Source organism: Cuculus canorus, chromosome 1 (assembly GCF_017976375.1).
Source record: "Cuculus canorus isolate bCucCan1 chromosome 1, bCucCan1.pri, whole genome shotgun sequence".
Taxonomy (NCBI): domain Eukaryota; kingdom Metazoa; phylum Chordata; class Aves; order Cuculiformes; family Cuculidae; genus Cuculus; species Cuculus canorus.
Window position 1 is genome coordinate 38,862,153 of NC_071401.1, and position 12,625 is coordinate 38,874,777.

Sequence of the window (12,625 nt, forward strand, 5' to 3'; positions counted from 1 at the left end):
CTCAGTTCCCTCCTCCAGATCACTGATACAGGTATTAAACAGGACTGGCTCCAACACTGAGCCCTAGAAAACACCTCTTGTGAACAGCAGGCAACTGGATTTTACTCCATTCAGCACAACTCAATGGGCTTTTCCACTTAGTTTTTTACCCAGTGAAATGTACACCCATTCAAACCACGAGCAGCCAGTTTCTCCAGTACACAAAGCTCCATGTGGAACATACTATGGTGAGGAAAAGTTGACTGAGTTAGATTTATAAAAGACTTGATCCAGAAGAGATTGAGAAAATGCAGAAAACTAGTATGTGCTGTGTAAAATATCTGGTTTTGGTAAAGACCTTCCCCAAAATACTGTGTCTATAACACTAGCTGGAGTAAAAAAGGGTAAAAAATAAATTGCCAGATCCACCAAAGACCTCTTAAATAATAAGCAACAGGTATTACAAACAAACAAACAAAAATAAAGGAATACAAGAACTTTGCTGGGATGTTTCTGATACAGGAAAGATAGCAGAGAAAGCGTCTAAGGCTATTACTTAAATATTCTGGGGTTATTCTCTGGTGCTGAGATCAGCAGCATGGAAAAGCTTGTATTACTGCTATTAACCCATTTGTTCCCCAAAACAATCTAGTCAGGACAAGGCACATCTGAACTGTCTACTCATGATGGTCTCTGGTCCGCTCTGACTACTGCACCAGGAGCTAGATGCCTTGGAGCTGCTTGGAAAAGACCCATTTGTCTTGGGCCCAGACTATGTGAGGGAAACAAATCTAACAGTTTAAGAAAGAGGACAATTCTGTTCCAGCGGCTTGAAACATTCCTTTAAGCTGTTTTATTTAGTATAAATATAGCCTTTGTTGTCACTAGGGATTTGTTATTAATAGTCTAGCTATGTGGAAGGTATTTCAATGACATATTTATGAATGACACTAAAGCTTTAATATAAAAGACAGATCTCTTAAGGAAGCACTGAACAGATTTCAGTTCTTACGGAGCACTGACTCTTTACAGAATACAATCATGAAAAGACATTTGAAGCCTCTACTAATGTAAAATACACAGAATGATCCTTTCCATGTTTTTATTTTTAAATTATACACCAAGAAACATTTCATATATAAAATTCTATACTAACACATATTGTTATTGTATTGGCTATACCATTAGAATAATCCACTTTCATTTAAAAATATATATTTAAATCTACATTTTCTGAAATCAAGATATCCTAGGTACTATGTATTTTGAAACAAACAAAAAAAACGGGCAATTACTTTAAAGTATAAAGTAACACACTGACAGCAGTATTAACAAACATAGCAAATATACCAACAAGTCTGTGTTTATCGACTAATCTATGGGCTTGTCAGACATGTCTGAATGAAAATATCTTAAGTACAAATTTTACCAAATGATCAAAGAAACATCTTAGACTTCTATTTATTAGATAATTTGTGCATCATATAAAATACATTTTTAGAGTGTAACGCAACTGAGAACATTTTTTATTGATATGGAAACTTCCAAGTTAATGAAAAACCAAGAACAAGAATCTGATAAAAGTAACACTCAACATTGTAAAATACTGTCCGAATGCTCTCTATATATTAAGAAAAGCAACTATTATTTCTGGAATGGCATTATAACCAGAAGATTTAAAAAATGGAAGATTAGTTTGTCTTAACTCCAGACAAACCAGTTAAAATCCAGAAACTCTCATTCCTCTTCTTCACATCTCCAAAAGAAAAGAAAACAAAAACCCAACAAACTCAAACAAAAGCCTGCTTCCATATGAATATTTAATACATTTCCTTGAAAAATAAGATCTATTTTTTAATTTACATAAAAGATATGAAAACAACTTTTTTTTTTTCTGTTTACAGAATAAAGAAAAGTAACAAGTCCTTAGCCAAGTTGTTCTCTTGTCGCTGTGTTACAGGACATTTAGAAATTCTGTTTTGACCTCCTTTAACTTCCAGAAAATAAATGGGACAGCACATGTTCAATCAAAGTGATTATATTACCTGAGGCTTCTCCCTCAAATTTGCAGCTGCTAGCTGGAAAGCAGTGAAATGAGGTCATGAGGGTGAACACAATGACTTCCAGAACTACAGAGGCACTCCTGGATGTTGTCCCACTGTCAAAGTACTCGAGCTGGAATACACCTCCTTTTGCTCAGATATTTGAATATCAGCAGAAAAAAATTGTTTTGCCTGCTACTAACCAGACCTACTCTAGATGTTTATGTCATGATAGGAAGCAGGCCCTGGGCACTGCATGTTACTATACAAAAGAATCGAGCAGTCAAAGAGCTCAAGGTTGGAGGGATCTCAAGAAGCCTCTAGCCCACCCTTGCTCACAAAGCTGCATCAGCTGTAAGTTAGGCAAAGATTGCTCTGGACTTGAGCCAGTCAGCAGAACTTCTAGGAATGGAGATTACAGAGACCCCCCCAGGCAGACTGTTCCTGCACTTGACTGTCCTCAGGGTGAAAAAGTTTCTCCTTCTACCCATACAACTTCACTGCCAAACAGAGATAATTCTGCATTTGCTCAATAAATGTAGTCTCACTAGTATGCATGCAGATAAACCCTATATTATGAGAACTGCATATAAGGTGTGTCAGAATTTGAGGCTGGTCTATGGCTGTCCAGGTTCTGTGCACTCACATCTTGAGGTTTTAGGCATAAAAAAATAATCCTATCCTAAAGAGTTTTCAAATAGGCATAACCATATTTTGCTCAGTGATCTAATGTACCATCTTCTGCAGCTGTGAGTCTTGTTTCCTTCAGGAGATACCACCACGTTTATAAATGAATGGGTAAAGAAAATTAAAATTTGCTTCCAGATATTTGGTCAACTCTCAAAATAGCAAACACGACTACATGCAAGTCATTGTGCTCTCTTTATGGTTATGCAGTCAAAATAGTGAGCAACTTCTTCTAATCTACCAAATTAGTTTAAGAACAAGAGGTGACGTTCCACTTTGTCAGACGTGAATACACAGGGAATTTGAGTTACAATCCCAATTTTCTTTAGAGTTTATGCATAAAAGGAATTCTAAAAATTTTCTAGCTATCCAAAATTACTCTTGTGAAGGGAGGCTGGCTGCTTAGATGTAATTTTTAAGTTCTTCATTCCTGACAAAGAGACTACTTTCGAGTACTACAGCATGTAATAAATGACCACAAACTTTTTATGATACAATTTCTAAATTAGAGAAATTTGATTGGATATGGGCTCAGGTTTCTGGTATTACCAAAAGATTTCATCATAACAAAGAACAAAAGAAAATTAATTTGGTTATAAACACAACTTTTGTCTAAAAAACACCCCAGGGCAAAGCAGAAGAAAAAAGAAAAGGAATTGTAAAGACTCAATAATCCTCAATTGGCTGACTTCAAGTCTTGTTTTCAAGAAACAGATTTATTACATCCTGATTCAGTTACTTTTTTTCTTAAAAAAAAAAAAAAGTAAAATGAACTTAATAATTTGGAAACTGCAGGACTGGCAAAGTTTGGCATAAATAAGAAAATGGTTTAATTGTCCCAGAAATATCATGTAGTTTAAAAATACTGAATTGTGTGATTGCATGTTTCAGAAATCTTAAGATATAGTCTATTATTTTATTTTAAATTCCCAGCTTTTTTAATGTCTTTAAAACTTGTTGAATTTACGTAGTCCATTTCTACATGGAAAAAATATTTTTCTTGGGTAAACAGACTTATGCAGATCATAGAAGCTCATTAAATATCATTTCTGTTAAGATTGAGATTTAAATTAATTTCAATTATATGCATAAAAAATATGAACTGAAGTTCAGAAAGGAAAGATGTATTGATATTTATAATATGCATCAGTTAATATGAAGTGAAAGCTAAAAGTAACTGAGAGCAGTGAAAATTGTGGGTGCTGTGGAAATGTGTACACAAAAGAAAAAAATACATTCAATGGTAAGGGAAATGATGACGTTTTTCTTCAGTATCCCTTTGATTAAAATATTTTTTCCTTAGTTAATATTGTTGTTGAAAGACGGTTATAAAGTATTCCAACAAGAAGATGCCAAAAATGAAGTTTGATTGATTATAATAAAACATTTTAAAGGGATAAAGTGATATGGTTAGGGACTTTTAATTTTCAAAGCAACATTAGTTACCAAGTTATTACTTTCTTGTAAGTATCCTTAAAAAACATTTGCAAAGGTTCTCTGAGCACTATCACAAGCCAAATAGGACGAGCAGGTCACTGAAAAATAAAATGAAAAATCAAAAAGAAAAAAAAATCTTTTTTAAGAAGCCAGCAACTTTAATTAAACTAAATAATATTTTGGCTAGTGATATTATATGCCATCAGTATGCTAAGCAGGGTAGGGGCAGCAACAAAAGACTGAAGGAGGATAAGAAATTTTCTTCCCCATTCATGGCAATCTTCCCAGCAACAGAGTTAGCACATGTTCATAATACAAAACTCTTTCCTCTGAACTTCCGATGTTAGCCCTACCACAGCAAGTAGTTTTGTTCAGGACATTGGCATGTCAAATGCAGAAAAGTATAAAAATGGTAAAAAGTTGTGTAAAACCATGAAATGAGCTTTCCTGTCCTTCAGATATGAATTAGGCTGACCTGTATCTGAGGCAAAGCATGAAAAGAAGTCTGTATTCCCGCACCTTATTCATTTCTAGGCTGAATCCAGCCTAAAAAATCCAGAGATAGTGTAGTGTCCTATTATATAAAATACACTGAAACAAATAAACAAACTGGAAAACCTCAGCAATTCACATTATAACATTTCCTTCATGGTCTTCAGACCATGACCTCAGTCGTTCCTCTCTGACATGTCCACAGAGAAGCTTTTAGCCTTGATGAAGAATAAGAAGGCCATTTCTGTGCTAGCCTGCTACTAGAGGAAAATGGAAATATAATTTGTCCTGGTGCCAAAACTGCAAGTACTCTTCACTTAGAGAAGCCAAGAGCTTAACGCAAGGTCAGCTGTGGAAATGTATTTCTTCTAAATAGAATTGTATTTCTTTTGTGTAGAAGTAAATGGCTGAATTAGAAAACAATGTGAAATATGACAAAATGAAGTACATCTACCAGCCAGATCTTACCTAAAAAATACATGGCTTATGCCAGCTCAAAATCAATTCTTCCTTTCCAAGCCACAGGGCTTTTGTTTTATTTTTTAATTTTTATATGCTGGATATTTTAGAGTTGGAAATTATCCAGTTACAGTGACAATGTTCCTGAAGCTGCCAAATATGTGAATATTCACTGAATTCAAATAGAGAAACACATACTTACTCAATAGCAGTCTGGAAATCTTACCCTGTATTAAGGTACAAGACCACAAGTATATTGTGTCACGTCACGTTGCCTCATTCTTGGTATTTAAAGGGAAAGGGAGAAGTCATAATTCATTCAAGTTACTGAACAAGTAATCAAAATCCCTGGAGATATCTGACTGACAAGCAAGATCTCCTTGCACAGAGAAAAACAGTGATGACAATGACAACAACAGCAAAAAACTTTAATAACCACTCTTAATAAATCCACTTCAGTCTGCATAGGTAACTGACATAGGCTAGCACAGTTATCATGAGTTTACCACATTTTCAGTAGTATGACAGATTATGGCTATTTTCAAATTCACATGTATAGAGGCTGGAAAAGAAAGCCCAGAATTACAGACGCTAAAGTAATAAGATTCAATTAGATACCTTCAGTTACAGAAAAATAAGACTATCAAGACCCCCATAGATATATATTTTATAGAAGAAAACGCTTTATGTTTATTAGACAACTGGGATGGAGTTTGTTATAAAAACGCTGAAATATCCACATCTGAGATAATCACCCAGCCTAGGTGACTTTTATAATGAATGAAAAATATGTTTATCTAGCGTATGATTCATTCCTACTTAAAGAAAAAGAATCCAGAATAGGTCAAGTGACTTATGTCCTGAAATGAACATATTTCTCTTAAATATGACTATTCATTGGTATTTTTAAAAAAAAAAAATAAAACAACAAAAAAAGGTAAAAACAATATGAGAGTTATTACTCCTTTCACTTCTCCTTGAGAATGAACTTGTGCTTCACAAACCTTTGGCTAAGCATCTTATGTGTCAGTGTTTTCAAACTGCTTAAATCCCAAACTACCATCTAGCTTCCACTTTAAAACTGCAGTAAATTAAACAACAGTTCTTAAGTTGACTCTAAGTGACTATAATTAAATCTTCAATCCTAATGACGCTGCCCATTTCAAAGACAAATTCAATATGGTAAGAGGTGCAGGAAAGGTGAATTATAACAAAATCCTATGTCTTGGCTTATGGCCATGTGTAAAGGACATACATTAGCACTTTGGTTTCTGCAGGAGTTGCTGGAAAAAAAAATCAGTTTTGAGTGAGTACAAATGGAACACAGTAAAAGATACAGCCATCTCTTCTTATTCAGGTTCTCCATACCTTTTCAAACGTTTTCTGTCTTGTAAGTAAAATCTTACTTTACCAGAGGAACCTTAACCAAGTTCTTCTTTTTCTATTTTATTCTCAAGCAAGGTGTATCCACACTAATATTAATAGAAAAAAACCCCAACTTAATATTAGAATGTGTGTCCAAATCCAAAACTTAACAGATCCCTTGAGATTCCTCTACTTTTCTTGGGAGCTCTTATCCTTAATCCTCATTAGATTAGTTGTTTTCAAGGAATCCACAAAGGCTCTTCTTGTTAACATGGCCAGGTTAACAACCAATGATAACAACGGATAGAAAAATGAGCTTTAACAATGTGTGTGAATGCAATATCTTACTCTGAGACGGTGTTGCCCCAAATGAGAAACCCCTAACGAAGAAATTATCCATGACAAGCTTTCAATGGAATTACCAATCAATCAGATTAAAACAATAATCAGAGAACAGAAATTGACTTTTGAGAAAAGGAGTCAGTTTGATCAAAAGAATAAAGAAGCATGATAGAGAAACAATCTGACCCCAACACGACACTGCTGGAAGTTATCCCACCACCATCCTGACCTCCTTCAGGGCCCAATGGGGTCTCCCCCCGCCATGCGACAGCAAAGGCAGCTGCACTCCAGCTAGAGGGACGGCACTGCAAGGATGCCATGTGCTGGGACCTACTCATTGGAGTAACTGTGTGAGCTCAATGGACCTTTTGCACCAGCAGTAGGCTGTAGGGAGCAGCACAGGACAAGGAGGGGTGGCCTGAAGCTCTGCCAGGGGAGGTTCAGGCTGGATATCAGAAAAAAAAAAAAATCACGGAAAGAGTCATTGGGCACTGGAACAGGCTGCCCAGGGAGGTGATCGAGTCACCTTCCCTGGAGGTGTTTAAGGAATGGGTGGATGAAGTGCTTAGGGGCATGGTTTGAGGAGTGTTAGGAATGGTTGGGCTCAAGGATCTGGTGGGTCCTTTCCCACCTGGTGATTCTATGATTCTATGATTCTATGAGTACAGGTCACACAAAACTAGCACACTTGCAATCCCACTGAGAAAAGGGCTTCAAGAGGAGAACCTGCACTCGTGGACGCAATAAGATATGCACACAACCATGTGATTCTGTGTGTGCTGTTAGAGATTCCTGGCATTACTTCAGGGCAGTTAGAAACGTGTAGGGTTACAGTCACATTTTGTAGGTGTCCAGTAATATGCTTTATCCGTTGTATTGATGACATTGATCTCAAATATATAGTTCAGTAATTGCTCCATTAATTACATCTCATTTAAAAATTCATAAACCAGTTTGATTCTGATTTGGTTTAATCCAAGTGAGCTGAGTAGCTCTTCCCTGCACATTTGTTGAATTTACATTTTAGAATAATTACAGCTCTGATAAAAACCTCTAATTAATTCCTACCTATCATCTGTCTAACTTTTGTCCAATGAGGCTACACAAGAATGAGGATTTGTAAACTAGATCATCTCTTAGATTATAAACATGTAGTTTTCTGAAAGTTTGATTCAGCTAATGATTCAAAAGTCTGCCAAAAAAATGAGGGAACTACTGGAGAGCAGGACTGAACAAATACAAAACCAATTCAGTTTTCACAAATGTGAAGTATGGCAATAATTTTTGTTTGCATGTTTATATGCACACTTTAAGATAAATTATTTTATTTATGTTACATTGAACCACTCTTCCCTCTCAAAGGTTGGAAATATAAGGAAGACATACAATAACAACAGTCATTGCTGCGGAAGACAATTGACTGGTCTAACAATTGAGGCTCTGCAGCTTGATTTTTAACTGATAAACTGAGGGCTTTTAAGCAAACCAATCTTCCCCCTGCCCCTCATGATCCAGATACTTATATTTATGCAAAAGTGCTTATGAATTACAACTGTGATGGCGATTTTTATGATGGTTTCTCACCTAAATTAAACTCTGCTTGATGCTACGGAGACATTATGATTTTAAAGATAAAAAGTCATGTAAAATATGAAAGTAATAGAATACATTTCTATTCTCATGTCAAAATCTAAAAATAGTAATGTTATTGTTATGATCTAAGAAAAGTGTATGCAAAAAGATTGCTTATTTCTTCAATTGGTCTCAAAATCAAAATTCTCCTTCCAAACTTTGTCCTATTTAGTATCTACAAAAATAAATGCTTCCTCATAGAAAATTTTATGCCATAAAGAGTTGATTCAAATTATATAAGATTATATAGAAAAATAAATGAATATATTAACAATTATAAATTAATATTACACAAAATTAAATAATTCAAAACTTCAACAAATTTCTTTTTAAAATATTTGCTAATTCTTTAAACATTTTCACTCCATAGAAAATTCTGTCAAAATCAGTCTGATATTGATTAAAATGGATTAGCTGAAATGTCAGATTGAGAATTTGGCTTCTTTTTTTTCCCAAGCAGAAGGTGGAGAAATATGATGTTATATAAATTGATTATTTATCTTTTTTTTTCTCATGCACAGACATTTGCCAGTGTTTAGATGCTACAGGGAAGGACAGCAATGTAATTTTGGACAACGTTTGTCCTAAACCTCTGCCAGTTTATTCCCTTATATCTGACCTTGTGGCAATACATAGAGCAGTAACCGATCCTTTCTATAACTTAAGTCTTGCACAGTTTTTTGGCTTTAAAGTGCACCTTTACTCCTAGATTTTACCTCCTAGAACTAATATCTGTCTTGCAGACAAAAGGAAGTCCTGTTAAAGTAGAAACTGAGTGAGTAGATATACAAATGTGAGGGCTGTTACATGTACGCAATATTTATATTCATTTTAACTAGCTTGAAAAGTATAAATGAACTTTTATAACCTTTTTTTATGAAGCAGATAACTAAAAAGACTAGCTAAATACTTGTGGGGAAGGCGAGTAGAGTCACTGCAGTGTAATCAAAGAGAGGAATATGTAGAAGAGCAGAGAGCTGCTGTGTTATTTCAGTCCCTTTTCTTCTACTAGCTATTTTCAAACCTGCATTTGACTTTCTAATACTAATTGGAGTATTGACTGACCATATAAATGCTTGCCCTCATTGTTCTGCTCTCACAAATTAACTAGTGAGTGCCTCCAGTTATCTAAATAAGGTGCTGATTGATCGTGTGGAAATAATTAATCAAGCTAGAGCTGATATGATCTCCAGCCATGTCAGAACTTTCCTTTCTCATTATGCTTACCTAGTGCAGAATTTAAATTTACAGCCTGTGGCAAAAGGTAATGTTTTTTGAGAGGTTTCTACAAGTCAAATTACAAGGAGGAAGTCAGATTTCATTGTAATAAGACTTTAAATGAGTCCAATTACATTTTGGTTCAAACAGTCTTGTTTCAAACATTGTTCTGCCTGTCTGGCAGTATTTAATAGAAACCAGCATTGAGTTTAGAGCACTGGGGAATATGCCAACTTTCCTGTCTTGAATCAGTGGAAGTAGACGTCTTTAGCGGACAGGCACTTAAATGCATGTAATGCAGAAACAGAAATGCTGTTACAACTGTATTTCTCCTTAACAACAAGTAGACATAGTAAGATATACAATGCCTTTTGCTGCGGCAACTCATTTATCATGAACAAGCTTATTGTCCTTCACCCTTCACCCTCCTCCCCAAACATACCTGCTTAAGAAAAAATAAAAATACCTTTTTAACTGAAAATGCAGGAGTATCATATGTTAATACTTTGTTCAGCAAAGTACTTGACACTCTCAGTGATCATATAACGTCCCCAGACTTCTGCATAGTATCTTAGCTAGGAAAAGCACAGCAGAAGTGAACTTCTAAATCATCAAATCCAGACTACTGCAATGACAAACGATCACTACTTGCTAGTATTTCTTGACACACTGTCTTGGTCTTAACTAGCACTTCAACACAGATGTTCTTATAGAAAACTGGAATTTCCTAGCTTCTCCTCTTGACACACTGGTAATGAGATAAGAGGAGAAAGCTTTTAACAAAGCTGTCACAATCTTATGACAACGCAAGGAGGCTGAGAGCTATTCCCACACTGTAGAAGCGTGCCTGCTTTCTCCCTTAGTTGTACAAGAAATCTAGCATGACACTTACACTAACATTTGGTGTTTGCCCTAACAGTTATGGATTTCTGCTACACCCAAACCCCATATTACCACTGATGAAAAAGAAAGCAACATTTCGTTCATAATTAAGAGTAGTTCCCAAATGTGCATACTTCAGCAACATACCCTCGGATAAGTTTGGTGGTAAACCCAGGCCCTAGAGCATTTTCTGCTTCAGAGGTGGTAGAAACAAAGGCTCCACTTTAATTGCATATGAATCAGCTTTTAGCTGATTTTTGCATTGTTAAAAGAGCACAATTCGCAGCTTTCTTCCAGCATAAAACAGAAAATTTATGCTTTTACCCTTTGAATGCAGAAAGCATGCATTTGTAGTACGGAGGAAAGAGCTGGATTCTGCACCTTCAGATATATTCCTATGTGAATACATTTGAAAATGTCTGACATTAAAACATAATTACGACAAGGAACTGTCACATGGAGTATTTGAAAGGAATCCATTTAGTTTGCAATGATATATATTTAATAGCCATTTAAGATCTTCACCAAAAGGAACGGAACACAAATCTGCAACATTGCCCAACTGGGAAAATAAATGGTCATCTTATTTCACTCATAAATGAGCACTGTTGGCGGTGAGCCATTATTGAGAAATATATTGCCTTATTTCCAGTGGTAGACCATTATCAAATGCTACCAGATGCTCATCTCAATTTTCAGTGTCATATATGAAAACTCTAATGACACTAGCTAGTTTTCTACATAACAAAAAAAAAGAAACAAAACTCAATTTCTTTACCCCAAAGCTGCCTATCTAAGGATACACTCAAATATTGCAAGAAGATCTATTTCCATTCTGAATGAACAATTTCTTCAAAACATATCACAACTTACAGAAGGGTTTATTAAGTGCTGCAGAAGATTATCCTTGTAGCTCTCCATAACTTAATTCCCAAGAGGGAGATAAATATCTGAAATGTAACATCATTGGTTATGCTAGCAGAATTGAGTTTATCATGAATATATCCTTTCATGTTTAAATCACAGTACAGAAGCTTAATCAAGTAAGTACATTTGAGGAGAATAATTAAAAAAAAAACAACAAACAAACCAAAGACCAACACCTTAAAAGAATGCTTAAAAAGTATTTATGTATTTATTTAAAACAAATATTCTGAGCGCACTGTAGCTACTCATATATACATACAAACATGCATTATAACACAGGTATAGTTACCCTCAGTGCTAAAATCTTATGTTATGCCTTACATATTAAAACAGCTAATCACCTTTAAACTCTGTTTCAGCTTTTATGGCATATTAAACCAGGCTTGAATAAAGTAAAAAATGCCTAGAACACCTGAAAGCCATGCGCTGCTTAGCTATGTTTATCTAAGTGGATCAAGGCATGAATCAGAATGGTGAATGACCATTTGGCATCTTAAATAATTAAAGGAATAGCATGAAATAATTTATTACAAATGGATTTTTAAAAGGGAGTTACTCAGTGTATATGAGTTCCTTGCTAAGAGATCTCACTGTTTCAGTCATTGAATTCGAATGCCATTATTGAGATCCTGCTGGGAGAGCAGCATAGGTATTTTCTGGATGGCCTGTTTGTTTGCTTCCAAACAAACTACTCTTACGATGCAAGTATTTCTTGTTCTGTAGAAAATATGTGACTTCTCAAAAGGTGGATATGAATAATGAGCTGAAAAGTTTTGTTAAAGCCAGATTTTAAATCACAGCTACCCTCCAAATCAGACATTTTATCTACATTACTATAAAATTTCATTCACAGTTAATTTGCAGATCAAGCCTAAATCCAAGCCTTCTAATACAGGTTTTGATAAACATACTTCAAATTGTATCTTCACTTGCTACACTTACATGGAATATGTCCTTTTTTAATTTTACAGACCCTGCTGCTGCCCAGGAGAAAACACTCACTACTCTTAGCAGCATCACAGTCAGATGCAGAAGGACTCCTACTTTAAGCAGAGCCTTATATAAAGGCCATGATCCTCACCACATTTTAAACAAGGGTTTGACAGCACTTCCATTCTTGACAGGGTGTTATTAGTCATAAAGAATAAAGATAAAGAATCACT

The 12,625-nt window shown here is 35.2% G+C and overlaps 1 protein-coding gene across 4 annotated transcripts in view; it reads right to left on the reverse strand.

Moving 5' to 3' along the window:
* PCDH9 (protocadherin 9) overlaps positions 1-12,625 on the reverse strand; it is a 685,822-nt gene that overhangs the window by 52,029 nt on the left and 621,168 nt on the right. The window lies entirely within an intron of this gene.